Raw genomic sequence first — 27,308 nt, 5'->3', positions numbered from 1 at the left:
GTTGGAAGTATAAAACATTATTTTCTGGACCTCATAATTACGGACAATGGGCTACATAGGAACATCACTGTCAAACCACAGAATTTAATCCAAAGCTGCCTGCCTAAGTTAGATGTGGTGGTACACACCTGTATTCCCACATTTTTTAGCCCAATTATCTACTCTCTAGTCCTCTTTTCAGAGCAAAGCATCTCCCTGCTGCAGGGAGCTCTCCCAGTCTTCATTCTCTCTAAACCCAAGTCTGGTGCACACAGGTTTCTATGGTGCAATGTGCTAACTCCACCACAGCAATACACCACTGTACTGTCATTTACTCATCTATCATCACCACCAAACCATTCTTTCTTTATTCCAACCAGGGTACAAGGCATTTTCTAGCACATAATAAATGCTGAAAGAAAGATCTGTCTGAATGAATTAAATAATTCCAGCCACAACAGTGAGTAAAGCACAATATAAAAATAACAGAAACTCCAAAAGCAGATGTAGCAGAAAGTGGGGAAGCAATTGTAGAGGGCCTGCTCCCTAAGGGAGGTCTGGTAAGGGTCTCTGAAGGCATCCACTGTGACAGTAGACTCTAGTCAGTACTGTTCACAGGCTCCTGCCCTGGCCCTGGTCAGGTTAAAAGAGACTTCTCTGTGGCTGAGCTTCTCTCTGGGATCTATGGTTACCAGGAAGAGTGCTAAACTTTCCTAGCTTGTGTTACTGGTGGCTGGGAAAAAGAGAGTCTCTTGAAGAACCGGGCAGGAGGACGGTTAAAGGAAACAGGTATTCCCTTGACTCAGAAACGCAAGGCAACTTCCACTGCTTTCCACAGAACTGAGAGGCAGAAGTCCAATCTCCAGTCAGATCTATACTTTTGATACTTTGTTTCCATATGATGTCCACAAAAAGCCATGGGTAGCTTTTCAGTATTTGAAATATTTTCCTAAAAGTAAAAAATTTGTCACTTTTTTATAACTTTGTTTTGGAATTACTTTTTAAACAAACCTAGCAAGAAAAACAAGTGCCCAGAACAGTCTCACCCTCCATGAAGCCCTGCTTACTGGGTGTAGAGCTTTGTAAGTCAGTGAACTTTTCCAAGTTTCCTAACCTATAAAATGAAGACATGCCCACTGCTAACTCTGTGGGATCTGCAGAGGGAGCTGGGTCTTGACTCACCTAGGGCACAGTCTTGGACACATCAGAAACAGCTAGAGTTCTGACTCATCTGACCAGAAGTTGTCCCTGAAGTCTGGTGACCACAGAGGCTACCATGGAAACCACTAACTGAGAGCACTCTAGATGCTGGTGTTGGTTCCCTAAATAAGTTCCTCTCTGCTGCTTTCTCACTAAGAGTCCCAATCTTGTTCAGGTAGCCAAATATCCAGGAAACATGGAACTATATTCAGACTCAGGAATAATCTTGAACAGTAACCCCATTCTTACGAGAGGCTGATTTAGGAAAGGGCATGTGGCACCTCGTGTTCAATGAGATATGAGGGGAAATTGGTCATGGGTTTTCTGGGAAAAATTACCTTGCTCCTATAGAAACATCACAGAGTTGTTCTTATTCTTCCTTTGGATATTGCTCTGCCTAGGTGTGATGTTTGAGACTACTGCAGATACCTTGTCACTCTAAAAAGATACCACCCTGAAGAAAAAGCCAATATGCCGAACAGAAAACCAAAATGAGGGCCCCCTCTGGTATCACTGAGGTACTAAAAGTCTGGTTATATAGCAAAATAAATTTCCCACTGTGAACAGTGGCACACACTGTGACTCGGAAGGCTGAGTCAAGACAATGACAAATTAGAGGCTGGACCATGTATCAAAATAAAAAATATGTGGGGCGTGGTGGCACACATTCCAATGACTCAGGAGGCTGAAGCAGGAAGAGCGTGAATTCAAAGTTGGCCTCAACAATTGAGTGAGGCCCTCAGCAACTCAGCAAGACCCTGTCTCTAAATATAATATAAAAAAAGGGCTGGGAGTGCTGGGGTTGTGGCTCAGCGGTAGAGCGCTCGCCTCGCACGTGTGAGGCCCCAGGTTCGATCCTCAGCACCACAAAGAAATAAACAAACAGAATAAAGGTATTGTGTCCAACTACAACTAAAAAAATAAAATAAAATAAAAAAGTGCTGGGGATGTGGCTCAGTGGTTAAGTGCCTCTGGGCTCAAGACCCAGTATCCAACCCCCCCAAAAAAGTAAAGACTAGTGATGTAGCTCAGTGATTAAGTGTACCTCGGTTCAATCCCCCAATACCTAATAAATAAATATCCCTATACTCTAAGCCAGTTCAATTAGTTTCAAAACCATTCTAACTGAAAGGACAAAAAAAAGAGTTCCATCAACATCCACAGATCTCCACCTAATTCATTTTGCACATCACCAGGTGAATAAGTGTTTTCTGATGACAAGGAAACTTGAAATTTCCAACAACTGAAGAACAAACCCTTCACTGACAACAAGAAAGATACCCTCCTCATCCCCAAAATGAAAGATGTAGCTCTAGAATCTTCATTATTATTTTGACATGTATTAATTATACACACAAAGAGGTTCAGTGTGGTACTTCCACACACGCCATAGGGCATGCACCAATCAAATCCAACGTCCCTTTATCTACCTCCCCCCACTTAAACAACGGAAAAGGGAGAAAGTTACAAGCAGGAGCCTACAGATGAGGAAGAATACCAGTGGACTTAAGGATTTCTTTCTTTTTTTTTTATACAATGGGATTGAACCCAGGGTCACTTTACCACTGAGCCACATCCCCAGCCCTTTATATATATATATATATATATATATTTTTTTTTTTTTTTCTTTGAGATAGGGCCTCGCTAAATTGCTGAGGCTGGCTTTGAACTTGGGATCCACCTGCCTCAGCCTCCTGAGCCACTGGGATTACAGGCCTGGCCACCATGCCCATCTTTTCCTATCTTTTTTAGACTTACATAAAAATAGATTAAAGCACAGCATAAAGAAAAACTTGAGAATTCTTTAAAAGCTACAAAGTATTCAAAAAAAATAATGTCAGATAACTAAAATCATGGGGGACTCTGGTTTGTTTTCTTTTGACCATGATTTAAACGTAACAAAAAAGAAAAGTATGTGTTTTGGGAGGTTTTGGGGGTTTGTAAATGATTCCAAAGACTGGGCACAAATTTCCCTGGGGAAACTACAAATAGTAGTCTATTTCCTGCTTGGCATAAATAGGAGGTTAACTATGTGGTTTATAAATAGTGGTGTTTCTTATACATTTGCTATCTGAAATTCAATATGAATTTCAAGTAAATAATATTCCACAAAATCTTTGGTTATAACAATAGTAATAGGGTGGTTGTTAGATTAATACCAATTTTAAAAAAAAACTCTTCCATTTTAAAAAGGAGGAACAACTAGGCATTGCCCCCTGCAAATATCACAGGAGGAAAAACAAGTATGATAAAACAATCTACATATGGTAAATATTTCACAAATTTACCATTCATTTAAATATATTAGGATTTGTTATCTTTTTTTTTCTGTGTAAATCACTTTGTAATTAATACATCTCAGAAAAAAAGAAATTCTCCCTTATTCCTCAAGGTATTTTTTCTTTTTTTTTTTTTTTTAATATTTAGTTATTTTTTAGTTTTCGGTGGACACAACATCTTTATTTTATTTGTATGTGGTGCTGAGGATTCGAACCCAGCGCCTCGCGCATGTCAGGCGAGCGCGCTACCGCTTGAGCCACACCCCCAGCCCAAGGTATTTTTTCTTGCAGTACAATTTCAGTTCCTCATTTTGCTGTTTCTTCATTAAACCTGTCATCTATTCCTCTCATCAGGCAGTAGGGACTCATGCAGTGAATGACATCTGTTTCAGACCTAAGGCACAGGAGCAGACAGACTCTTCCTTTCCTCTGTAATTTCTAAGGCATATAAATACTATAAGAACAACAGGAACAGAAAGGAATTTAATAGCTTAACACCATGTCAAGAGACCAGGAGGGGGGCTGTGGCTATGACTCAGTGATAGCATACTTGCCTGGCATGTGAGGCACTGGATTTGATTCTCAGCACCACATATAAATAAATTTTAAAAAATAAAAAAAGATCTATCGGGCTGGGGATGTGACTCAAGCGGTAGCGCACTCGCCTGGCATGCATGTGGCCCGGGTTCGATCCTCAGCACCACATACAAACAAAGATGTTGTGTCCACCAATAACTAAAAACTAAATATTAAAAAAAATTAAAAAATAAATAAATAAAATAAAGATCTATCAACAACTTTAAAAAAATTAAAAAAAAAAAAGAAAGAAAGACCACGAGAGAATAAAGGGAAAGACTGATTCCTATGCCACCTCCTCACCCCTATCCAAGTACTAGAGATTGAACCCACAGGCACTCTACCACTGAGCTATTGAGAAAAAGGTCTGGCTAAGTGGTCCAGGCTGTCCTTGAACTTGTGATCCTCCCACCTCAGCCTCCTGTGTTACTGCTAAGCTGGACAAGGAAGAATGATAGCAAAAGGCAAATCAAGAACCTGTTGGGGCCTGGATTTGTGGCTCAGTGGTACAGTACTTGCCTAGCAAGTGTGAGGCACTGGGTTCAATTCTCAGCACTATGTATAAATAAATAAATGAATAAAATCAAGCTCCATCAACATCTAATAATAATAATATTAAAAGAATTGGATTGTTTACGTTTCCCCAACTTTCTGTGAGAAAAGTACTTTACATAAGCAATATTTTTAAATCCTTCAGCAAGAATCTGGGCCCCAGGCTGAAGGGCTACAGCTCAGTAGTAGAACACATGGCTAGCATGTGAGGTCATGGGTTTAAAAAAAAAAAAAAAAAAAAAAACCTATGTCCCAAATGAGGGCTGCATTTGTGGCTCAGTGGTAGAGTGCTCACCTAGCATGTGCGAGGCCCTGAGTTTGATCCTCAGCACCACCTAAGAATAAATAAATAAAGGTATTGTGTCCAAATACAACTAAAAAATAAATATTAAAAAAAAAGCCTATGTCCCAAATGAGCCCACGTTTAAGCTGGCTTAGCCCTCCTTGGACAGCACTCCAATCACCAACAGCCCCTGCTGAACTTTAAGTACCTGCAGCTCCACTCAAGAGAGACTAGGAAGTCTCTCTCCCATAGAAGCACCAGAAGAAAAAGAGATGGCCAGGTTTATCCTCTACCCTCTCTAGAATTAACTACAGTTAGGAAGACTCTAGACGATCCTGTTACAACGGTGATCCTTCTATACTATATTTCCAGTGACCATGGATGTTCCTATTATTGTCAATGGCTCTGGAGCTTTCCCCATGATGCCACTGCCTTCTATATCTTAAACCTCATCAGCTCTCTGAGCTTTTTTGGGTCCCATGCCAACATGAAGATCATGGTCACAGTGTTCCTGATCATGTTGTGAAACATGGCCAATAGCACTAATATCCTAGCATGACAACAGCCATCCTGGGCATTTTCCTGCACAATATGACCAAATAGCCAAATATGATACAAACATGACAAGTACTTTATCCTTGTCATTACTAAAGACTTGAGTAATAAGATATGATATCAGAACTCATTGGAGAAATCTCAGAAAGGCAGTATTTTCCCCAGCACAGAAACATCAATTTGGCTAGACAACACTTAGCAGATTCCTTTCAGTATGTTCAACAGAGCTACTCAAATCCCCAATGCAAATCATTATGGTGCACAGAGCCTAAAGGACGGGAGTCTGTTTGGTCCTCCACCAATCTCCTAGCAGCACTGGAAAAATTTATTAAATTCAGATGAGGAGAAGGTATATAATAACCAAGGGTCTCTCCGGGTTTCCAGGCCTCCTGAATACTTCCTTCACACAGGGAATACTGACTACAAGAATAGGAGGACATGCCTATAATGAAGAGGGCTAAAAGCTGTGGGTAGAGGGGAATCTTTAGATTGGAGTCTTGGTTTTGATGTGCTTCTTCTTCCTGGAGTCCATAATCTGAGAGTTGTGTCACTACAGAAATCATGGCCAAATTCTACCCTCTTGTGTACAATTAGTCCCAAGTAATGTGTACTCATGTTACCTATCTTACTCTGTTTTTTATATAAGATTAATAAAATTTTCTCCTCTGAGCAGGCCAGAAGGGTTTCTTGAGTGTCAAGGAGGGTAGTGCTTGAACTTTACAAAACAGCCACTTTAATTTCACTGCTCAAATGTGTCTAGGATCTTTTGAGATTTAACCCAGTTTCTAAAACTGGTGAAAATCTTGTATTTAAAAACATTTCCAGAAACAAAGGGACCCCATACTTTCCCCAGTCATCCTGATATCCATGTGTTATGACAAATGAAAAACATATGACAAATGAACAGCAACTGTAACTGATTTCTATAGCCCAATTTCTTAAGACATACAAATCTGAAGCAGCACTTGTCCAGATTCAGGGCTGAAGCGAAATTTGTAATTCTCTCTTCTCGATGCCCCTTTCTTCCATTGTCAGAAGTAGGACATTTCTCCTTTCTTCACTGGGGCACTAAGGAGTATTAAAAGAAGTCACTATAGGCTGGGCACGCTGACACATGCCTGTAATCCCAGCAGCTCAGGGACTGAGGCAGGAGGATCACGAGTTCAAAGACAGCCTCAGCAACTTGGAGAGACCCTGTCTCTAAATATAAAAAGGGCTAAGGACGTGCTCAGTGGTTAAATGCCTCTGAGTTCAATCCTGGTACCCTCCCCACAAACAAACAAACACACACACACACAAACACACACACACACAAAAAAAAAAATACAGGAGCAGCATTCATAGGAAATCATGTTCAGTATCTTAAGCTCTGCTTTCAGATTACTTGCTCTCTCTTCACCATTTCTGTGATGACTTGGGTATTTGGTGAAAAAAATCTTAGTCTTTCTTTTCTGTGGAATAGTCTGTACTATGCATGTACTGAACTGAAAAGTATTTACTTTTAAACTTTTACTTCTAAAAAAATAAAGTTCTGCCATGCATGGTAGTGAACACCTGTAATCCCAATGGCTCAGGAGGCTGAGGCAGAGGACTGCAAGTTCAAGGCCAGCCTCAGCAACTCAGAGAGGCCCTAAAGATCCTAAGTTCTGAGACCCTGTCTCAAAATTTAAAAAATAAAAAGAGCTGGAGATGTAGCTCAGTGGTAAAGCATCCCTGGGTTTAATTCCCAGTCCAAAAAAATAAAGTTTCCACTAGTAAAGCCTAAAACATGTCCATATTTAGTATTAAAACTGTATAATGATCAAAATCTTAAAAATGGAAATGAATCAAGAGTATCATTAAATATTTATCCATTAGACCACTGTTTTTTAATTTTTTTTGTAACTGTAGATGGACATAAAGCCTTTATTTTTTTTAATATTTATTTTTGAGGGCTGGGGATGTGGCTCAAGTGGTAGCGTGCTCACCTGGTATGCATGCGGCCTGGGTTCGATCCTCAGCACCACATACAAAAAAAACATTAAAAAAAAAAAAAAAAAACCCAAAGATGTTGTGTCCGCCGAAAACTAAAAAAATATTAAAAATTCTCTCTTTAAAAAAATATTTATTTTTTAGTTGTAGCTGGACACAATACCTTTATTTTATTGATTTATATGTGGTGCTGAAGGGCCCTGCACGTGCTAGGCAAGCACTCTACCAATGAGCCACAATCCAAGCCCCTTTGTTTATTTTTATGTGATGCTAAGGATCGAACCCAGTGCCTCACACATGCTAGGCAAGCACTATGCCACTGAGCTACAGCCTCAGTCCCTAGACCACTGTGTTTTGATTAGCATGTCTGTTTTTATTGGATCATTCACATTAGGTTCTGATCTCCTAGGGGAGGCAGGAAAAGCATATCACCAATCTAGGCTTCGGTTTGCCAAAATAGATTATCTTGTGTTTGGTAAAATCATACTGCAATTAAAATAACACCCAGTAGATAACTCCTACACACTAAATACATGATGTGGTTTCAATCCTTATCTGCCTCATCACCAAAGGACCATGCTCCAAAGAACCAACGGGCTTCGCTTGTGGGGTTTTCAGGGATAGCTTCCTTTTCTTCAACACAGTCAATAGCCTCAGGAATAAAACAGAGATATGACTTCTGAGGAGAGGAAGTGGCAGATATTCTTTCTTTTTTCTTTTCTTTCTTTCTTTTTTTTTTTTAAACCAGGGATTGAACCCAGGAGCGCTTAACTACTGAGCCACATCCCATCCTATTTTGTATTTTTTTAAATATTTATTTTTTAGTATAGGTGGACACAATATCTTTATTTTATTTTTATGTGGTGCTGAGGACCAAACCCAGTGCCTCACGCATGTTAGGTGAGTGCTCTATCTCTGAGCCACACTAACCCTAACCCCAGCCCCCTATTTTGTATTTTATTTAGAGACAGGGCCTCACTGATTTGCTTAGCGCCTCACTTTTGCTGAGGTTGGCTTTGAACTCACGATCCCCTGCCTCAGCCTCCCAAACTGCTGAGATTACAGGTATGTGCCACCGTGCCCGGCAGAGTGACAGATGTTTTAAATTAATTTTTATTGGTATAATTATTCATAATAGTGGGACTCACTGTGATCTATTCATACATACACATAAATAATTTGGTCAGTTTCATTCCCCACTATCCCCGTATTCGCTCCCCTCCTCCGTTCCCCTGTCCCTTTCCTCTACTCAACTGAATCTCTCTTCTAATTTCATGAGAACTCCTACTCTCTTTTTTCCCTTTTTCTCTCCCTGCCTTCCACATGAGAGAAAACATAACCACCCTTGACTTTCTGAAGTCTGGCTTATTTTGCTTAACATAATGCTCTCAAGTTCCATCCATTTTCCATCAAATGACATAATTTAATTCTTCTTCATGGCTGAATAAAACTCCAATGTGTATACATACCATGTTTTCTTTTCTTTTCTTTTCAGATTGAACTCGGGCCACTCGACCACTTAGCCACATCCCCAGCTCTATTTTGTACTGAGTTGCTTAGTGCCTCATTTTTGCTAAGGCTGGGTTTGAACTCACGATCCTCCTGCCTCAGCTTCCAGAGCCACTGGGATTAAGGCATATGCCACCATGCCTGGCTATACCACATTTTTTTGTTGATGGACACCTAAGTTGGTTCCATAACTTGGCTATGTGAATAAATATGGATATGTACCTATCCTGTGTTAGCCAGCTTGTCCTTGCTGTGACCAAAATACCTGATAAGAACAATTGAGAGAGAAAAGTTTAATTTGGGCTCACAGTTTCAGAAGCTCAGTCCATGGTCTGCTGGCTCCATTACTCTGAGCCTGAGACTGGCCAGCATCCTTACTCTGGCAGAAGAGTAGGCATGGTGGAAGAAAGCTGCTTAGCTCATGGCAGCCAGGAAGCAAAGAGGGGAGACAAGGACAAAATATATAATCACAAAGGGCATACTCTGTCAGGAGCCGCACTGGAAAGAAGCTATGTACACAACTTTAAGTCCTGAGTAAAGAGGTACTGTAGAAGTATTGCACCCATTGCAATGCATTTGGACCTTACCTCTGCTCAGACAAGAGAGGTGAAGCTCCAGGCATAGGCGTCACTCAAGGGTCTGGATTACACCCACTTGTTTGTGGTAACCCTACCCCTTGCCTCATCTGAATGGCTTCTCTCCTATAAAGCCCAGGTTCTAGGCACGCTCCCTCTCTTTCAAGCCTGCCTTGCCACCCTTGTGGGAGCTATAGCTGAGGAGCAGTCACTGAACCCAAAAAGGTACTTTCTGTGTCTGTCTTTATTTGATCACCTAAAATTCACTTGGAGTGACCCTGACCAATTTAGTTGTGTGTTACAACAACACCCCACCTGCCTAGAGTTACCAGCTAGTAATCGATTAAAATTGTTAACCTATCATATGGATTAGTTCACTGATTAGGTCATGGGATCCCATAATCTAATCATTTCACCTCTGAATATTCCTGCATTGTCCATCACATGAGTTTATTGGGGGACACCTCATATCCAAAGCATAATATACTATGCTGACTTAAAATTCTTAATACCAAAGCATAGTATAGCTGGGTCATATGGTGGTTCTCTTCCCAGGCTTGAGGAACCACGATATTGATTTCTATAATGGGTGTACTTATTTACAATACCACTGGTGTATATGTGTGTTCCTTTTTCCCCCACATCCTTGTTGGTATTTACTATTATTTGTATTATTGATGAATGCCATTCTAAACGGAGTGAGATGAAATTTCAGTGTAGTTCTGATATGCATTTCCCTGACTTCTAAAGACACTGAACATTTTTTCATATACTTGTTGCCCATTTGTATTTCTTCTTTTGAGAAGTGCCTGTATTATCCATTTATTGATTGGGTTATTGGGGGTGTGTTTGGAGGGCAGATTTTTTTCTACAAATGTTGATGCTAGAGTAAGAATGGCTCAGGTAAGAGTGATCCTGGTGATTGATGTTCCCCCATTCAGAAAGGAAAAGTGTTTCAATTAGTTATTTTGACTACTAGAAGGTTATATTAAAATTGTCAGTCTACTCCTCTGGAGTACCAGATTTCTACCATGGTGCCTATTAGTTTAAGCTCCCTAACCTACGTACAATGTTTCTCCTGTTGGTTTTCAAACACTTTGGTTCCACGTTTTAACATAATTATCGCATATAAAAGGAAGGAGATTAATTACAAAAAGAACTTGCTTATTGGCTTTTCTCACTGATAAATTGCAACAAATGGAAATAAATTTGCATTACAAAAATACTAGTTACAGCAGTTAGGCTGACTTTCTAATTATTGCAACCAACTCCTTGAATACACAACTGAACTCCAAAATGAATTATCTCTATTCAAGCAAAATGAAGTTTCTAAATGTTGCTGAAATTGTATATTAATTTGTTTTCCTTTCCTTTTTTTTTTTAGTATTGGGGATTGAACACAGGGACACTTAAAGACTGAGATACAACCCTGGCCCTTTTTTTTTTTTGAGCCAGTAGCTGAAACTGGCTTTGAACTTGCATTCCTCCTACCTCAGCCTCGCAAATCACTGGGATTAAAGTCATGAGCCACAATGCCTAGCTGCTTTCCTTTTTCAAAGCAAGAACTGTTGGTGAGATAAAATGACTTTTAGGCTTTATGGTTTATGGTTTGCAAACTAATAAATGGGATGTAATTCTGTAAAAGAAATGAAAATAAACTGTGATTATATATGTATGTATGTGTGTGTGTGTGTGTGTGTGTGTATATATATATATATATATATATTTTTTTTTTAATACATATAGTGGAATACTTTAAAAAAAATGAAAAGGAATCAACTACTGCCACTACCCAATACAGATGAATCTTTGAAATGTTACTGTAAATTAAGCTAGAAAACTGAATCTTTAATGTATAAAATTACATTACGACCTCCAACAATACTCCACTAATTTCTAATCATATTAAGGAACTAAATGTACAAAATAAAACCTCACGCATAGCATGATGTAGCAAGAAAATATTCTAGGGGCTGAGGATGTGGCTCAAGTGGTAGCACGCTCGCCTAACATGCGTGAGGCACTGGGTTTGATTCTCAGCACCACATAAAAATAAAGATATTGTGTCCACCTAAAACTAAAAAATAAATATTAAAAAAAGAAAATATTCTAGACATCAGGTCATGTAGTATAATTCTACTTATACAAAATTCAAAACAACAGTAGTACTCTAGGTAAAATACTGATTGAGAGGAGGCACACGTTGACATTGTTATATACTATAAATATTCACTAAGTTATGCACACTGATTTGTGAAATGTTACTATAAGTTAACAGCATCCCCTCTCTATATATCTATAAATTAGAAATGAAAGCCATTTAAATATATCCCATTCACAACAGCAACCAAAACTACATACAATATCTGTAATTTTTTTCTTTTTCTTTCTTTCTTTCTTTTTTTTTTTTTTTTGATACTGGGAATTGAATCCAGGGGCACTTAATCACTGAGTCACATCCCTAGCACTTTTTAAAATTTTTTATTTAGAAACAAGGTTTTGTTAAGTTGCTTTAGAGCCTTGCTAAATTGCGAGGCTGACTTTCAACTTGCAAACCTCCTGCCTCAGTCTTCCAAGCCACTGGCTTTAATTTATTATTATTTTTTTTTTTGGCAGGGGGTGGTGTTGGGGGGCCCACCAGGGATTGAACTCAAGGGGACTCGTCCACTGCACCACATCCCCAGCTCTATTTTGTATCTTGAGATAGGGTCTCATGGAGTGGCTAAGACCTTCTCTAAATGCCTGAACCTGGCTTTTAACTCGAGATTCTCCTACCTCTGCCTCCAGAGCTGCTGGGATTACAGCCCCTGCACCTCGCTGTAATTTCTTGAAAAATAATCTAGACCAACAATAAAATGTTTCTGAAGGATCTAAAAGAAGACATTTGTGTGAAGGAACACTCAATATTGAAATACAATGTAATTTCAATTAAAATCCAAGAGGATTTTCCTTTCTTTTGCAGTGTTGAAGACTGAATTCAGGGTCTCATGACTTAAAAACAGTGGGTGAAGGATGGGGGCATAGCTCAGTGGTAAAATCCTTGCCAGGTTTTAATCCCCAACACCTCAAAAAACAAAAACCAGCGTGACATTTTGGAAGACAAGCAAAGAGATTCAACAAATATTGGGAATGGTGTGTATAAACTGAGGTGGTATTTAAAACCCCATTTCATCAACCAGAAAAAGATCATTTATGTCACAAATGGAGCTAGAAAATTGGACTACTTCCAACAGTAATAATTTCCCAACATACAAAGGAATGTAATGTACAAATAAAACTTACTTTAGGGTAATTAGGAAAATGTAATGCCTTTTGACAACATTAGAGAAAATTCCATAAACAAGACATAGGACACACAAACCAAAATGGAAAGCTCTGGCAAATCAGACTGTGTTAAAATTATTTAAATGTTAACATCTTTTATTGAGATAAATTTATATACTACAAAATTCACTCACTTTCAGTGGACAGTGAAATGACTTTTAATACATTTACAAAGTTGTACAATCATCCCCACAATCCAATTTTAAAACACGTCTATCATCCCAAAAGATCCTTATGCTCACTTAAAATCCACATTCCTACCACCAACCACATTAAAATTATTCTTTGTATGAGAGAATTACAAAAGAAGATAATGGAAAAAGTCAATTCATAAAAGAGAAGCTGGCCAATAAACATGTACCCCTTTACAAGTAATCAGGGAAATGCAAATTAAAATAAGGAGCCGTTTTAACTCATGCTGGCAAAGGAAAAAAAAAAAGTTAAGACATAACAAACACTGGCCAGTCAGGGAGAAATATCTCCTCTCCATTGTTTTCAGCAATCCAAAACTAAAGACACAACTGCCACAACCCAGTACATACCTAAGATATCAAGTTCAAGTATGTTTACTGCACACTGTTGTAAAAGAAAAATGGGAAACCGCTTAAAATGTACTACATCAAAGGGAAAATGGATAAACAGGTGTAATCATAAAGTTCACAGTATTGAATCACTGATCCATGTATGTCAACATAAATAAAATTTGAAACCAAACTGGAGATGCAAGCTAAAAAATGGTATTTGTGCAGGGCATGGTGGCATATGCCTGTACTCTCAGCTACATGGGAGGCTAAAGCAGGAGTATTGCAAGCTCAAGGCCAGCCTTGGCAATTTAACAAGACCAATCTCAAAACAAAAAGGACTAAGGATGTAGCTCAGTGGCACAGCCTTTGTCTAGCATGTATGAGGCCCTAGGTTTAATCCCTAATATTAAAAAAAAAAAATCATTTCTAGTATGATGTCATTTAGATTTTTAAAAATATTTTTAATTGTAGATGGACACAATACTTTTATTTTGTTCATTAGTTATTTCATGTGTTGCTGGGGATTGAATCCAGTGCCCCACACGTGCTAGGCAAGTGTTTCACCACTGAGCCACAACCCCACCCTCACGGTGGTTTTTAATATACAAAAATGGTATATATGGGGCTGGAGTGGAGTGCTCACCTGGCATATGTGAGGCACTGGGTTCGATCCTCAGCACCACATAAAAATAAATAAATAAAATTAAGGTATTGTGTCCATCTACAACTAAAAAATATATTTAAAAAAATAGTATACATGAATATTCAAACACATTTACCTATATATTGATAACAATGATATGCACCAACTTTAGAGAAGGAAAGGAACTGGTATCCAGGAAAAAACAAAAATATTAGCTATATCAATAATTTTTTATTTTTTAAAAAGCCTAGCATGGTGGCACATGCCTATAGCAGCGTGGAAGGCTGAGGCAGGAGTATCACAAGTTCAAGGCCAGCCTCAGCAATTTAGTTAGACCTTGTTTCAAAAAATAAAAAGGACTAGGGCTGTAGCTCAGTGGTAAAACACCCATAGATTCAATCCCTGGAGGACGGGGGGAGTTTGAAACAAATATGATAAAATATACACACTTAAAAATCTGTGTCAAGTGTATTGATATTATTCTTTGAATTTACATTTAATCAAAACAAAACAAAACCTCTATTAGTACTAAAAGCGTGGTGTCAACAAACAGCAAACAACAGGGAAAGAACACTACTACCAAGCTTCCAATGTGTGCTATGAATACCATCACAGTCCCGTGAGAGGTAAGAAGAAATTGTTATAACTCTTCACTTGATCTCAAGCACCACTCTTTAATTTTCTTCAGTATACTTTGGACTTGATACACATTAGTTACTGTTGATGTCCACTATTTATTATTATGATGTCAGCTCCATGAAGATAAGGGTCCTTGTCTATTTTGTTCACTATATATTATTTTAAGTGACAAGAACAGTACCTGGTACAGTACAGGCACACAATAAATATGGCTGAATAAATGAATATATGTATATTTATGAAGTACAAAACAGATATATAGAGAGAGTAGGACAAATACGTAACAGGAAAAATGTTCATGAAGGAACAAGGCCTCCCCCTTTTTTTAATTTTTAGGGTTGTAAACCAAAAATGTTTATAAACTTCTAATCTAGGCCTACCAAAGCTAGAACAAAGAGGTAATGTGGCTTTACAAAGAACAAAGGATGTTGGCCATGTCACAAAATTCCAAATCAGCAAATAAAGGGAACATAAAATTCTTTTTTGACTCTAAAAAAGATTTGACATATAAAAGAAAAACAAGATTAAATGTACCTAGATAAGAAAAGCAACAACAACAAAAACCTAAACAAAATTTGGAAGAAAAAAGAAACCATAAAAAAGAGTTCTTTTTTTCAATGATATAAAAGAGAAACAAGGCTGCAAGAAATCAGGGAGACAAACAGTCTCAACTACAAACAATGAACCAGATCAAAGAACATGTTGAACCTAATTTAGGAGATATAATATAAGTAATTTTTTGGTTTATGTTTTAATTCAACAATACAGCAAGCCCATAAAGTGGCAATGAAGAAAAAGTCTTGGCAAAGAATGAGACTGCTATCAGATATGGTAGTGAACAAAGTCAACACTATTAAACTAGGAAAGTACTGTCCCCACAGCAATTCTAAGACAATATCTAGTCACCACATTCTTTAGTCAAGCAGGTACAGACACACTCAAAAGGCAAGCACTCTAAGAAGCTTGGTCAAAATTCTAAATTCCTCGGCCAACATATTTTTATAGTCTCACCTGGGTTTGATAAGCAATCTTTTTAGTAAGTGAAGCTTTCTTAGTACCTTCATATTTCACAGGTATTTTTGCAAATTTCCTCAAAATCTCATTAAAAAATTGGTCTATAAATCCAGTATTTCTATTATCTTTCTAAATATATCAGGGCCGGGGGTATATTTCAGTGGTAGAATGCTTGTATAGCATGCACAAAGCCCTGGATTTGATCCCTAGGACTGCCAAGAACAACAAAAACTAAGTAAACTAAATACATCCACTTAAGTGCTAAAAGTATCATGTACTTTTTTTTTTTTTTTTTTTAATGGTACCAGGGATTGAACCCAGGGCACTTGACCACTGAGTCACATCCCAGCTCTATTTTGTATTTTACTTAGAGACAAGGTCTCACTGAGTTGCTTAGCCTCTCAATTTTGCTGAGGCTGGCTTTGAACTCTCGATCCTCCTGCCTCAGCCTCCAAAGCCTCTGGGATTACAGGTGTGTGCCACCAACCTGGCAAGTATCATGTTCTTCAAAAATAATGAAATTTGAAATGTGAGCTGGAGATATAGCTCAGCTGGTAGAGTGCTTGCCTCGCATGCACAAGGCCCTGGGTTCAATCCCCAGCACCACCAAAAAATAAAAATAAAAATAAAAAATAAATAGATAAATAAATAAAAGAAATTTGGGTTGTTCAGGCTGGTCTGGAACTGGCAATCCTCCTGCCTCAGCTTCCAAATACTGAAATTACAGGCACTTCATGCTAAATAAAATTATGACAACAGTATTTGGGATTTTTGGTCTTAGGTTTGCTTTTTACTGTTTGATACAATCCAAGGGAAAAACAGCAAAATTATTCTAACTGAAAGAACACAATAGCCAGGCACAGTGATCAGGCTTTAATCCCAGCAGCTTGGGAGGCTGAGGCAGGAGGATCGCAAGTTCAAAGCCAGCCTCAGCAACTTAGTGAGGCCCTAAAGCAAGTTAGACCCTATCTCTATATAAAATATAAATAAAGGGCTAGAGATGTGACTCAGTGAGATTAAGCGCCCGTGGGTTCAATGCCTGGTAGCAAAAAACAAAACAAAACAAAAAAACCCACCCCACAAAGAATTATTAAGTCACTCTGACAGAAACACACATACACACACACACACACACACACACACACAGTTTCAGCTGTACAGCTCCTGATTTTATGAGGATTAATCCACCATGCGGCCTGCGCATTGGTTTCATTAATGAGGTTCTTGGCATAAAAGTTAGCTAGCAGAGATCGAAATAAAACACACAGACTCAGTTACCTTTTTCCTATGACCAGGTCGGAGACGGCTCCCCTCTCTGGCTCCAACCTCGAACCACCCGTAGGGCAGCAAGGATTACTCAGGGCTAGCAGGAGAGAGAGAGCGAGCACGCCAGGGAGTAGCCTTTTATTGGGGAACAAGAAATTCAGGGGAGAATTCCATCCAATGAAGGTTGAGGGGGGGCCGCACTCCAAGGTCAGGGTCAGTGATTGGGCCCCTGGGGTCAGTGGTCAGTCACACCCCCACACGAACGGGTTCTCTCATCAGGAGAGGGCCGGGAAAATTCCGACACAGCCAGAAGCCTCAGACCCAAACCGGGAGTCGCCCCGTCACGCGTGAGGATGGCTCTCCACAGATTAATTCTAATTAATTTCAGAAATAAATAAGTAGTGATACAGTCAGGAAAATTCACAGACAAAAACAAACCTGAAAGTATGTATGCTCTCAAAAGCATATAACCAAGGGAACTTAATCTAATGCTTTTTTTAATATTTGTTTTTTAAAATAAATACTAATTTATTAAAATTTTTAATAAATAAATTTTTAATAAATAGGGGGGATAGGAAGGGCAGCAGAATAGAATAGACATTATGATTGTGTACGTATATAGGTGACTCTATGACCAGTGTGATTCTGCAATCTGTACAATTAGAAAAATGAGAAATTATACCCCAATGATTCAAATGTATGAATTGCCAAGATCATTGTAATGTCATGTGTAGCTAATAAAAAAATTAAATTAAATAAAAAAAAACAGTTTAGAATATTTTTAGTCATTCATTATTCATTCAAATATTTTTCTGTTCCTCCCTCTTTGAGTTGCTAATTACATTTACGTTATACTATTTAGTGTTCACAATTTTTCAATCATAACTTAAATTTATTTTGAGTGTTACTGAGTTCACTGATCACTCCTGAATCTGTAAATGCCAGCCAGTGTATCATCCATCATACCTGGTATGGTATTTTTCAGCTCTACAAAAAAAAAATATATACATATATATATATATATATATATGTGTGTGTGTGTGTGTGTGTGTGTGTGTGTGTATATATATATATATATATATATATATATATATATATATATATATATATATATATTTATCTTTTTTAGTTGTAGTTGGACAATACCTTTATTTTATTTACTTATTTTTATGTGGTGCTGAGGATTGAACCCAGGGTCTCGCAGATGCTAGGCGAGCGCTCTACTGTTGAGCCACAACCCCAGCCCTAATACTTTCTTAAATTGAAGTCCATTCTTGCCTTTTGCGTATAAGACTGTAGATACTGATATAAAAGTTATTCTTGCCAGGCACAGTGGTGCAGGCTTGTAATCCCAGCGATTTAGGAGGTTGAGGCAAGAGGAGTTCAACTTCAAGGCCAGCCTCAGCAACTTAATGAGACCTTGTTTCAAAATGAAAAACATAAAGGGCTCAGTGGTAAAGTGCCCTGGATTAAATTCTCAGTAATCCCCCCAACACACACACACACACACACACACACACACACACACACGTTATGAGGATGAGAAGGCGGTCCTCCTTCCCCCAACCTCATGGTCCATGTCCAACGGATACTCACAGACCTCTCCTTTGAGGAGGAAGATAATGTAGGAACTGTCCCTGACCTAAGGCTGCCAATGTGAGCCTGCCCTTCCAATCTCCCAGGGACTGGCACATCCCTTACCAAGATATCAGAAGAATGTATAGAAGCCTGGCACAATCTGGGAGATTTGAAACAAGAAAGAGAAAAGATGTAATGGAAATTATTTTACCATTTATTCCCAGATAAGAGATGAAGGATTATTTTTTGTTTTGGTTTTGTTTTTGTTTTTGATACCTGGGATTTAACCCAGGGGCACTTAACCACTGAGCCTATCCCTTTTTATGATTTTTTTTAAAAATATGTATTTCTAAGGGATTTCCCCAATTTTTAAAAATATTTATATTTTAGTTGTAGTTGCCAATACCTTTATTTTATTTATTTATTTTTATGTGGTGCTGAGGATCGAACCCAGGGCCTTGCACATGCTAGGCAAGCACTCTACCGCTGAGCCACAACACCAGCCCTGCTTTTTTATGTTTTGAGACAGAGCCTCATTAAGTTGCTGAGACTGGCTTTGAACTCACAATCCCCCTGGTCAACCTCCCAAATCACTAGGATTAGAGGACTGTTTTAACATTCCCAGGTCCTAGCCCAGGAGCTAATGAACAACATCCTGAAGCCACCAGGATGAATAAGGAGCTAGGAGGAAAAGAAACTCTGAAATGTGCCAGCCTATCAAGAAACAGCCAGAATGGCATTAAATTAGGTGAAGCAAGGAATCTAGAGTCCAGTGACCCTTGTTCCTGATTTTATTTTATTGGATTTCTAAAGATTAGAAAATTGTGTTTCCTGAGATATATTGTTTAGTAAAGATCTTTTCAAAAACAGCTATTTCAACTGTGTTTCAAAGTCAGGGAGAGGGTATTCAAGGACAGAATTTCAGGAAAGGAGGATGGATACAGTGACATGCACCTGTAGTACCAGCTTCTCAGGAGACTGAGGCAAGAGGAAGGCTTAAGCCCAAGAGTGCAAGACCAGCCTGGGCAACTTAGTGAGACCCTGTCTTAAAAAGCAGAAATGGGAGAGGTCTAAAGTGATACAGGGAAAATCAAAATGAAAGAACCAAAAGAAAGGAGAAACAAAGGTACCCATCCTTCTCACCTGAAATATTCTGTTTACAAGTATGCTTTAACAAGCAGCCACAGGAAAACCTGTGCTGTGACTAGTCAGTAAAAATGAGCCATACCTGAATCAGCCAAGTCCAGAATCTAAGTATGGTCAAATCTAGAAAGCACACATGTAGAAGGACAGGATAAATAGTAACAAAATAAACACAAAATCACAGAATACTTAAAACTATTTAACTGCTGTCATATAGACTGGGGTACTTTCTGAACTCATTTCTTGTACCTAGCCAGGTGCAGACAAAAGCTTAGGCACAACTGAAAAAAAAAAAAAAAAAAGATACCACAATGACCTGCCCTCACAGTCTAGGTTCTGGCTTAACGGATAAATACTGATTTCTTTTCTTCACCTTTTTTCTACAGTAGCTCAACTAAAAGAAAAGCTGAGACCAATGGAAGAAAACTGACAGGACCAAGGCAAACAAACTCTAAGAGGAATGGGAAACAGGTTGCACACACCTTTCTATTGGGGACTTTTCCCTCACCACACAACTCTCCCCCATCTTGGACTGGGAATTGAATCCATAGACACTCTACCACTGAGTGTCCTTTTACTTATTTATTTTTTTGAGACAGGGTCAAAGTGCCCAGACTGACCTCAAATTTGTGATCCTCCTGCCTGATAAATCACTGGGATTGCAGGTGTACGCCACATGCATAGCTGGCTTGCAGATTTAAGAGAAAAGCATTTAGCCAAGAGGAGGAGAAAGAAATAAAGAAAAAGAAGAAATCCTTAAGGAAGCAGTCATTGGAATTATTAGTCAAAGATATTAAATCAACTGCTTTAAACACATCAATGAGCTAAAGAAAGTCATGAAAAAAGAACTATAAGAAATGAGGAAAAGGGTGTATGAACAAAATGAGAACATCAATAAAGACATAAAAACTACAAAAGAGAGGGGGCTGGGGTTGTGGCTCAGCAGTAGAGTGCTCGCCTAGCATGTTCGATCCTCAGCACCAAATAAATAAATAAATAAATAAATAAATAAATGTATTGTGTCCAACTAAACTAAAAAATAAATTTTAAAAAAAATTTACATGGGCTGGAGTTGTAGTGCAGTGGTAGAGCACTTGCCTAGCATGTGTGAGGCTCTGGGTTCGATTCTCAGCACCACATATAAATAAATAAAATAAAGGTCCATTAACAACTAAAAAATATTTTTTAAAAAATTTACAAAAGGGCTGGGGATGTGACTCAAGCGGTAGCGCGCTCACCTGGCATGCATGCTGCCCAGGTTCGATCCTCAGCACCACATACAAACAAAGATGTTGTGTCCGCCGAAAAACTAAAAATAAATATTAAAATTCTCTCCCTCTCTCTCTCTAAAAAAAAATTTACAAAAGAGGAATCAAGTAAATTCCGGAGCAGAAATGTAAAATAACTGAAATGAAAAACTCATTAAAGGGATTCAATACTAGATGTAAACAGGCAAAGCAAAAGATCATCAAACCTACAACATAAATATCACTTGCTTCCTGAGAGGCAAATAAACAGAATCTGAAGGACCTATAGGGCACTGTTATGGCTTGAATATGAGATGTCTCCCCAAATCTCCTGAGCTGATACAGGAATGTTCAGAGGTGAAATGATTCAATTTTGAGAGTTGTAACTTAATTAGTCCATTCCAGTTTGAAGAGACTGTGTGGTAACTAAAGCAAGTGGAGCACGGCTACTGGAGGTGGGTCATTGGGGGTATGCCCCAGAAGGGTGCATATTCTCTGTGGCCTATTCCCCCTTCCCCCTCAATCTCTCTTTCCTTTTTGCCACAAGGGTACAGCTTCTATCCATCCTGCCTTTTCCCCATGATGTTCTGCCTTACCTTGGGCCCAGAACAATGAAGTTGGCCATCTATGGACTGAGACAGCTGATACTGTGAGCCAAAATAAACTTTTCCTGCTCTAATAGACAGGTATTTTGGTCACAGGGACACAAAGCTAACTAAAGTAGACACTATCAAACATGCCAATATACATATTATAGGAATTGCAAGAGGAGAATAAAGAGGGAAAGGAGTAAAAAAAAATCTGAAAAAATACTCAAGAACTTTGCAAATCTGAGGAAAGATATGAAACATGCATTTAAGAATCCCAATGAACCGAAAGCAGGATAAACTCAGAGACACTACTTAAAAAATCAAAAAAATAAAATAAAAAACATATTATAGGGCTGTGAATATAGCTCAGTGGTACAGTGCTTACCCAGCATGCATGAGGTTCAAGGTTCAATTCCCAACACCACAAAAGAAATTTTTTCAAAAGTATAAAATTGTTGAAAGCCCAAAACAGACAGTTTTTTTTTTGTCTGTCTGTTTTGGTTTTTGATGGTACTGGGGATAGAACCAAGGGCCTCACACATAGTAGACAAGCACTCTTAGACTGAGCTACAACCTCAACTCAGAGAATATATTTAAAGCAGAAGTGGTTCCTTATGTACAGAGCTCCTCAATAAAATTAACAATTAATTTCTCCCCAGAAATCTCCAGAAAGCAGTAGGATAACATATCTAGAGTCCTAAAAGGAAAAAAAAAAATCATCAAAAGAATTCTGTTGCCTTCAAAAATAAAAGAAAGAACCAGGCGCAGTGGGGCACACCTATAATCTCAGCAGCTCAGGAAGCTGAGTAAGGCAGGAGGATCGTAAGTTCAAAGCTAGCCTCGGCAAAAGCAAGGCGCTAAGCAACTCAGTGACACCCTGTCTCTAATAAAATATAAAATAGGGCTATGGATGTGGCTCAGTGATTGAGTGCCCCTGAGTTCAATCCCCAGTACCCTTTAAAAAAAAAAAAAAAAAAGAATAAAAGAGAGGGGGCTGGAGCTATGGCTCAGTGATAGAGGACTCACCTAGCACGTGAGACACTGGGTTTGATTCATATAAATAAATGAATAAAATAAAAATCAATCAAAACTGGAAATCCATATGCAACAATATGAAATTAAACCCCTATCTCTCTCCATGCACAAAACTCAACTCAAAATGGATCAAGGACCTAGGAATTAAACAATTTACTCTGCATCTAATAGAAGAAAAAGTAAGCCCTAATCTTCATGACGTGGGATTAGGCCCCAACTTCCTTAATAAGAATCAATAAATGGGATGGATTCAAACTAAAAAGTTTTCTCTCAGCAAAAGAAACAATCTGTGAGGTGAACAGAGAGCCTACATCCTGGGAGCAAATTTTTACCCCTCACACATCAGATAGAGCATTAATCTCTAGGGTATATAAAAAACTCAAAAAGCTAAACACCGAAAAAACAAATAACCCAATCAACAAATGGGCCAAGGACCTGAACAGACACTTCTCACAAGAGTATATACAATCAATCAACAAATATATGAAAAAATGCTCATCATCTCTAGCAATCAGAGAAATGCAAATCAAAACTACTCTAAGATATCATCTCACTCCAATCAGAATGGAGCTATTACGAAGACAAACAACAAGTGTTGGCAAGGATGTGGGGAAAAAGGTACACTCATACATTGCTGGTGGGACTGCAAATTGGTGCAGCCAATTTGGAAAGCAGTATGGAGATTCCTTGGCAATCTGGGAATGGAACCATCATTTGGCCCAGCTATTCCTCTCAGACTTTTCCAAAGGACTTTTCCAAAGGACTTAAAAACTGCATACTACAGGGACACGGCCACATTAATGTTTACAGCAGCACAATTTACAATAGCTAAACTGTGGAGCCAACCTAGATGTCCTTCAGTGGATGAATGGATAAAAAAAAAAGTGGCATATATACACAACGGAATTTTACTCAGCATTAAAAAGAACAAAATCATGGCATTTGCAGGTAAATGGATGGCGCTGGAGAAGATAATGCTAAGTGAAGTTATCCAATCCAAAAAAAACAAATGCTGAATGTTTTCTCTAATATAAGGAGGTTGACTCATAGTGGGGTAAGGAGGGAGAGCATTCGAGGATTAGATTAATCTAGATAGGGAAGAGGGGTGGGAGGGAAAGGGAAGAGGCAGGAGATTAGCATGGATGGTGGAGTGTAATGGACATCATTATACAAAGTTACACATATGAAGACTTGAATTGGGTGTCAACATACTTTATATACAAACAGAGATATGAAAAATTGGGGTATATGTGTATTAAGAACTGTAATGCAAAAAAAAACTAAGTACATATATAAAGGCATAAATTGACGTGAACATACTTTATATAATAGATATGAAAAACTGTGCTCTATATATGTAATAAGGATTGTAATTCATTCCACTGCTGTCGTGTATTTAAAAAATAAAATAAATTAAAAAAAAACACTGAAGATCTAAATAATTGGAAAAACATCCCTTGTTGATAAATTTTCTAATGGTTAAAATGATAATACCACCCAAGGAGATTTATAGATCAAATACAGTATCAAAATTCCAACAGTATTTTTTTAAACAGAAATTGAAAAATCCATCCAGAAATTCATATGGAATCTTAGGGAACCTAAACAGCCACACACTCTTGAAAAATGAACTAAGCTGAAGAAATCACATTTTGTAATTTTAAAACTCATTACAGGAGGACTGGAGTTGTGGCTCAGCAATAGAGCGCTCACCTAGCACGTGCGAGGCCCTGGGTTCGATCCTCAGCATCATGTAAAAATAAATAAATTAATTAAAGATATTGTATCCAACTACAACTTAAAAATAAATATTAAAAAAAAAAAAACTCATTATATGTGCATTATATGTGCAAAGCCCCAGAGTTCAATCCTCAGCAGGAAACAAAAAACAAAAACCTCACTGCAAAGCTACAGTAACTGAAACAATAGGATGCCAACATAAATAAATACATAAAAGAACAATGGAATACAATAGAAAGCACAGAAATGAACTCTGACATATCTGAACATTTGATTTTAGAAAAGGGTGCCAAACACATTCAATGGGGAAAAGACAATCTTTAATAAATGGTCCTGGGGAACCTGGATAACTCATCATATACAAAAATTAACTCAAAGCACATAAACATAAAAGCTAAAAATGAACTAAAAATATAAAACTTTTAGAAGAAAATGTAGAGGAAAAGCTTCATGATATTGGTTTGGGCGATGACTTCTTGGACATAACACCAACAAGCACAGACAACAAAACACAGATAAACTGAACTTCATCAAAATTAAACACTTTTAGAACTCAGGATGTGGCTCAGAGGTAGAACACTTGCTTAGCATGTGCAAGGACCTCGGTTTGATCCCCAGCACTACAAAAAAAAAAAAAAATTTTTTTTTTTTCAGAGTTAGGAACTGAACACAGGACCTTATACACATCCTTAGTTCAGAGAAAATATATGCAAACCATACATTTCATAACGGGCCAATATTCATAACATAAAGTACTTCTACAACAAACAAAAAAAACCCAACAATCCAACTCAAAACTGGGCAAACTAAGCAACTCAGTGAGAAGGGCAAAGGAATCGAACAGACATTTTCCCAAAGAAGATTCACCAATGGTAACAAAATGTAAAAGATGCTCAATGACATTAGTTATTAGGGAAACGCAAATCAAAACCATGAGAAACCTCTTCACCCTCATGTTACATAAAATAAAAATCAGAAATAAGTGTTAGCAAAAATGTGGAGAAATATTAACACTTGTGCAATGCTGGTGGGAATGAAAAAAGATATGACTACGGAAAACTCAAAAAGCTTAAGCATACATGCTAGGGATTGTAGCTCAATAGTAGAACGCACGCTTAGTATACTTAAGGACCTGGGTTCAACCCCAGCATCACACACACAAAAAAAGCTAAACAAAGACTTACTGTATGATTCAACCATTCTACCTTTAGGTCTGTATCCAAAAGAAATGGGGCTGGGAGTGTAGCTCAATAGTAGAGCATTTGCCTAATAACATGTGCCAGACCTTGGGTGCCATCCCTAGTACCTGAGTTAGAGAGGAATGAAATTCTAGTAATGTACATTACACAGATGAACTTGGAAAACACTTTCCTAAGTAAAATAAGCCAGACACTAATAATTTCACTTTCATGAAATATATAGAACAAACCAGGTGTGGTAGGGCAAGCCTATAATCCAAGCAACTGGGGAGGGCAAAACAAGAGGATCTCAAGTTCAAGACCAGCCTTAGCAATTTAGCAAGACCCTGTCTCAAAATAAAAAATAAAAAGGTCGGGGGATGTAACTCAGTGGCAAGTGCTTCTGGGTTAGATCCCCAGTACCGAAAAAGAAAAAAAAAAAAAAGAAAGAAACAAAGAAATACATAGTAGATTTAGAGGTTACTAGGAGGTACAGGAAAGGAAAATGGAGCATTTTTATAATGGATACAGAGTGTCTATTTTAGATAAAAATGTTCTCAAACAGCCATAATGGTTACACAACATTTGAATGTATTTATTAATGCCTGTATATTATATAATGGAAAGTGATTAAAAAGCTGAATTTTGAGGCCAGAGTTGTGGCTCAGTAGTAGAGTGCTTTCCTAGCATGAGTGAGGCACTAGATTTGATCCTCGGCACCACATAAAAATAAACAAATAAAATAAAGGTATTGTGTGTCCATCTACAACTAAAAAAAATAAAAATTAAAAAAAGGCTCAATTTTGCCCAGGCATGGTGGCGCTCCCCTATGATCCCAGTGGCTTGGGAGGCTGAGGTGCTAAGCAACTCTGTGAGATCCTGTCTCCAAATAAAATACAAAATAGGGCTTGGGATGTGGCTCAATAATTGAGTGCCTCTGAGTTCAATCCCTGGTATCACCCCTCCAAAAAAGCTCAATTTTATTATGTGTATTTACCACAATAAGATGTTCAATTATAATAGCATCAAGAAATCTAGTATCTTGGAATAATAGGTAAATAGATCAATGAAAGAAAACAGATTTCAGAAACAGGCCCACATACACATAGTCAATTGGTTTTCGGTTTGGGGTATATATTTGTTTTTGGTACTGAGGACTGAACCCAGGGGCACTTTACCACTGAGCTATACCCCCACTTCTTTTTATGTTTTATTTGAGTCAGCAACAGGGTCAGTTTCTAAGTTACCGAGGGTCGGTCTGTCTTAACTACAGGGGCTTGCCTTGAACTTGAGAATCAAGATGTGTAGTTTTTGTTTTGTGGTACTAGGGATTGAACCCAGGGTTTCATACACACTAGGCAAGTACTCTACCACTGAGCCACATCCCAAGCCCTACAGTCAACCGCTTTTTTTTGACAAAAATATCAAAGCAAACCAATGGGGAAAGAAAATTTTGGTGGTTTTAAACTATGTCATTTTTTTTAAACATTCTTTCTTCCAAAAGGTGGAGCCCCCCCTTTTTCTTGACTTAGTAACTCAATTTGAATGAAAAGAATACAGCAGCAGGGCATGGTAGAACATGCCTATGGTCTCGGCTGCTCCTAGATACTTGGGAGGCAGAGGCAGGAGAATCACTTGAGCCCAGAGTTCAGGGGCAACGTGGACAATACAGAAAGATGCTATAAGAGAGAGGAAGGGAGGGAGGGAGGGAGGGAGGAGGGAGGGAGGGAGGAGGGACATAATGAGATAGAATCCACTTTTAGACGGCTGATTTTTAAAAGGTTTGGGAACAGGGATATCCTTAGAGCTTCAGATAGGAAAAGAGACTTTAAGAGATACAATCAATGGAAACTCAGAGATTAGTAATATTTACTTATTCATTTGCCTAACAAAGTTTAACACTCGTAG

The 27,308-nt window shown here is 38.2% G+C and overlaps 1 protein-coding gene across 6 annotated transcripts in view; it reads right to left on the bottom strand.

Moving 5' to 3' along the window:
• Window positions 1-27,308, bottom strand: part of Ip6k1 (inositol hexakisphosphate kinase 1) — a 68,009-nt gene that overhangs the window by 17,899 nt on the left and 22,802 nt on the right. Inside the window, exon 1 of one of the 6 annotated variants that reach the window (XM_048794668.1) lies at window positions 16,902-16,959. The exons of the other annotated variants lie outside the window; for them this stretch is intronic. The gene's annotated coding sequence lies outside the window, so the exon portion shown is untranslated. Of the gene's footprint in view, window positions 1-16,901; window positions 16,960-27,308 lie in introns of those variants that run through there. 6 annotated transcript variants of the gene reach the window in all.

This window comes from Marmota marmota, unplaced genomic scaffold, assembly GCF_001458135.2.
Source record: "Marmota marmota marmota unplaced genomic scaffold, marMar, whole genome shotgun sequence".
NCBI classification, from domain to species: domain Eukaryota; kingdom Metazoa; phylum Chordata; class Mammalia; order Rodentia; family Sciuridae; genus Marmota; species Marmota marmota.
Note: the sequence above shows the minus strand (reverse complement) of the source record. Positions and strands in the feature narration are given on the sequence as shown.